We start from the raw sequence: 4,630 nt of genomic DNA on the forward strand, positions 1-4,630 counted from the left end.
AGAGTAGAGTAGAGTAGAGTAGAGTAGAGTAGAGTAGAGTAGAGTAGAGTAGAGTAGAGTAGAGTAGAGTAGAAGAGTTCGTTTGGAAGGGACCCACAAAGATAATTTAATATTATCCTTCCCCAAATTCAGAAAAGGGGCTCATAAAACTGGGGTTAAACAACAGGAATTTCTCAGGAATCTGGTAAGTGGGGGATACGCTAAAATCTGAGAACAGCAAGCACTATTACAGTTCAGAGTGAGAACAGAAAAATCATCCAGGCGAGTATGATCTGATCTCAATATTATGCAAGGCTTTGGGAACAAACAGGCAAACAAGAATACAAAAGAAAATGCATCAGGGGTTCTCAGCTGAATAGTTTTCAACAGACCAACCTGATGAAACAGCTTTTTAGCAAGGAGAAGGCATCAGATCTTATCAAATGCACTTTAGTAAAGACCAGTAGTAAAATGTTCGTGAAAGACTACATTAAATGAAGTGTGTGTGTTTGGGGGGGCGGGAGGGGAGGGGGGTGTTAGTAAAGGCACTGTAAATTAGCTGAGGAATAAGCTTGAAAGGGAACATGTCAGGCAGTGGGGCACTTACTGCAAAATTTTCTTGTGGGTCATTCTTCTTAGAACAAAAATTCAAGTATGGAAAAGCAATGTACTGGACCCAAATCTAGTGTATTCCATCAGTACAGAAAAAAGATTAAGGTAGCATACAGAAAGAACTGGGTCATCATGAGGACTGAAGTAATATAAATGAGATGAGATTCACAGTGTAAAAAAAATCATGAAATTCACATTGTAATTTTTTTTTTTGTGGTGTGAAATTGTTGTTCGAGTGACAGAAGACTAAAACCAAGACTGTCCTTGCAAGAAGCTCATCACCAGAATAGGCAAAACTAAGAGCTGTATTGGTCTGGTCACAGGAGACCTCTGGAGAAGAGAAATGCAACAGAGACTTTGAACTCCAGATAGAAGCAAAACAGGACTCATGCCTTTATTGGGATCTTTCTTGCACTGAAAAGCCCCAAACTGGTCACAGGATTTCAGATGCAATCCCCAAGTGCCGAGCAGATGGAAACAGCCCCTTCCCTTCACCTGCTGGCCGTGCTTTTGCTGATACAGCCCAGTATGTAGTTGGCCTTGACTGCTGCAAGGATTCACTGCTGACTCACATTGAACAAAATGTAGGTGCTTGGTGATGCTACTGGAAAGAATATATTTTGGAAAAAGGATGAGGATTTATATAGTAAGATGTAGGAAATAACACCCTGCGGGAGGATAAGGGGCTTATCAAATCACCAGGGAGTGATTCCATTCAGGGTGTGTTTTCACAGGGAGACAATACCAAAAATCAAAGAGAGCTGTTTAACTGAACAGAGAAAAGCATAACCTCCTGATGCTGCTGCTTCTTAGTTAGACAGACTAAACTTAGAAAGGAAGCTCAGTTCTTAACAGTGAGAGTAATTATTAACAGAAGTAGTAGTGTCTTCATTTACTGGATATCTTCAACTCGTAAGATACCCTTTGCCAGGGAAAATTGTCGCTTAGTGCAACTCCACAACTTATGAAGTCCTGCAGATCTGGTTATATTTAATGCTGCTTCTTTCTTTAATACTGGTAAATGTTGCTATCTTGAGCTACCTAGGGGGCATCCATACTCTAAATTAAGCAGGGCTGTACTCCTAAATGGTTGGCACAGTCCCTGAGCTGTTGTGGCCCAGGCCATCTAGTTTCACCAATTCCCTCTTCTGGATTTAGTAAGCCAAGAGCAGTGGAAAAGGGGGGTCCTCTGGGCACCACAAGCCACAAAAAATAAATTACATCTTGTTGGAAGAACTAATTGAGGATTTTTATCTACTTGTTTACAACAGAAGGGTGTCATGGAAGTTTGTAGGTGCCTGACACCCTTGAAAGGGAATGGGATGGGATCAGATAAGATAGGATGGAGTCATAGACTCATAGAATACCCTGGGTTAGAAGGGATCATCGAGTCCAAATCCTGGATCCACACAGCACCACCCAAAACCAGACCCTATGTCTGAGAGCATTGTCCCAACGCTTCCTGAACTCCAGCAGCTCGGTGCCATGACCACCACCCTGGGGAGTCTGTCCCAGTGCCCAACCACCCTCTGGGTGCAGAACCTTTCCCTCACACCCAGCCTGACCCTCCCCTGTCCCAGCTCCATGCCGTTCCCTCGGGTCCTGTCGCTGTCCCCAGAGAGCAGAGCTCAGCGCCTGCCCCTCTGCTCCCCTCGTGAGGGAGCTGCAGGCCGCCATGAGGCCTCCCCTCGGCCTGCTCTGCTCGGGGCTGAACAAACCCAGGGACCTCAGCCGCTCCTCACACGCCTTCCCCTCCAGACCCTTGACCACCTTCAGGGCCCTCCTTTGGACACTCTCTAATAGTTTTATGTCCTCTTTATACTGTGATTCCCTAAACAGGCCACAGTACTCAAGCTGAGGCCACACCAGTGCAGAGTAGAGTGGGACAGGATGGGATATGATAGGATACTATTATTACCACCCTCCTTACTCCTTGGAAATAGGCCTGAAATAACTTATTACAGGTTAAAAACAAAGGCTGTAGCTTAAAACCAGCAAAGACCATCATCATTTCACTTCCTGGATATTTTCTGTCTGGTTTTAAAGAGCTGTCGAGGTACACACTTTCTAAAACTGCATCCATTGCATCTGTCTTTCCTGGAGCACCTAATGAGCAGTATCATACAAGTCTAATTAATCTGACAATTATCATTGCTGCAAGTACCCAATGCTCTGAAGCAGGCATATTGCTAGACCTAGTCTATGTTCACTGCTATGCATTTTGGGAAAGATTCACAAAAACGGATAATCGCAAAGTAATGAACAAGGAAAAACAGGCCCAAAATTATATTAATAATGATGGGCTCTACATTTCTTGTTACTGCTCTGGAAAATATTTAATTTACGGGTACAGAGGCAGCCTGTGTAAACAATACGAGGATCACAGAGGTCATTATTCTTACCAGGAACAAGTTGGAAAGAAATGAGCCCCATGAAATAGCTGCACAAGGTGGCTGGGTGGTTTGCCTGAGGGCAAACAGTCCCAGAATTGCTTAAAAAAACTGAATTACATCAAGGCTACATCATATCTAATTCGAAAATACAATGAAAAATACGCTTTGTGAAGAAACATAAAAGATCCTTCCCCTCCTCTGCTGGCTTTTCTCCAGCTCTCTTGTTTCTCCGGTGGTACAGAGTGCCTCAGCATCTCCCAGCACTGCTTTCTTTTGTCTGCCCGTAGACTAACCCAGACTCATCCGTTCCAGCCCTTGTACCTTAACTCAAAGGAAGAAATTATAGCGGTTGGCTTTGCATCCAGAAAAGATGAATCCATGCAAACATTGCAGCTCCTCATGCTGAGCCAACATTAGCGATGAGTGGTGGTGTTTATTTGTATTCAAATGTGAGTAGCTTGAATTAGGGATTCCCTGTTGAGCATTTATAGGAACATATACATTCAATATCTGTAAAATAAAATGCGTCTGAAAAAAAAAATAAAACAATGATTGCTTGTCAAGAAAAAAGGAAGCTGCTCAGCACAGCTTAATTCAAGTAAATTGAATTATTCATTTAAGAAGCTTATGAATGGCCAATTGCTGAAATGAGCAGAGTTATTTCCTTGCAGTGATCACGGGAAACAAGAAAAAGATCAAGGCAAGAACAAACAGGAAAAGAAAAGAATGAACAAGGGGACTAGGAAAGTGGGAACATGTAGTGTCAAATAATTGGGAGAAAGGGCAAATAAGAGGAAGAATGGAGAAAGATGGTACGAGTGTAAAAGAGAAGCAGAGGAGAGATTTGGAAGAGTCTCCAGTTTAGTCTTCAGGAATCTGAACATACAACAATTACGGCCTTTGGAGACCTACACTCTATTCAAAATTGTACCTCTGCATGTTGCCCAGACAAGAATACTCTGGAGGCAGTAATTTTGAATTTTTACCTTCCAACTCTTTCTGTCCCCTCTAGCTTTCTAACTGTTTTGGTGGGCATGGAGAAAAACAAGAGAAGAATGAAGCAGTGAAGAAAATGCTCGTGCCTGAGGGCCAGCTGAGATCTTGGCACACCAAGAACCGAGAACAATACTCATCACAAACAAAGACAGAGATATTGGTACTTAGAGATGGATTCCTGATATGAACTGAGTAGCAGGAGGAGGAACTCAAGCAAAGCCATCTTTGGAGAGGTGATATTTGCCAACTGGCGCATGCAATGTCACTGCGACCTGCTGCTCATGCTCCCAAAGGTGCCTGGCGGCTGGGGCCATGCTCCAGTGGGCTTCACCCCCCAGCTCCCGGCCGGTTGCACCAACCTGGACCCACAGGGGCAATTCCCCCTCCTCCAGATCCGGCTGCCAGCCCTTGGCCGCCCAGTACCATCGTCTTCAGCCCTGCTCGAGCAGCAGGAGCTGCGTGGGGCAGGTTTGCTCTCCAGGGCTGCATGAATCCAGCCTGGGTGTCCTGATCAGGCACTGGCCCTGGACACCGTCTGCAAGGCACAGACTTGATGGACAGCACTGGGGCATCAAATCCATCACAGAGAATGGTTTTCAGGGTGCCTTCATCCCTGCATTGTCAGTGAGGTTCTTCAAGGGTCTTTCCAA

At 44.6% G+C, this 4,630-nt stretch overlaps 1 long non-coding RNA gene across 1 annotated transcript in view; it reads left to right on the top strand.

The window, feature by feature from the left end:
* The window catches only part of LOC118165139, a 9,487-nt gene extending 5,059 nt beyond the window's left edge, over window positions 1-4,428 (top strand). The window contains exon 3 of the long non-coding RNA XR_004749896.1: window positions 4,416-4,428. This is a non-coding gene — a long non-coding RNA (uncharacterized LOC118165139). The remainder of the gene's footprint in view (window positions 1-4,415) is intronic.
* Window positions 4,429-4,630: the final 202 nt, after the last annotated feature.

This window comes from Oxyura jamaicensis, chromosome 3 (genome assembly GCF_011077185.1).
Source record: "Oxyura jamaicensis isolate SHBP4307 breed ruddy duck chromosome 3, BPBGC_Ojam_1.0, whole genome shotgun sequence".
Lineage (NCBI taxonomy): Eukaryota > Metazoa > Chordata > Aves > Anseriformes > Anatidae > Oxyura > Oxyura jamaicensis.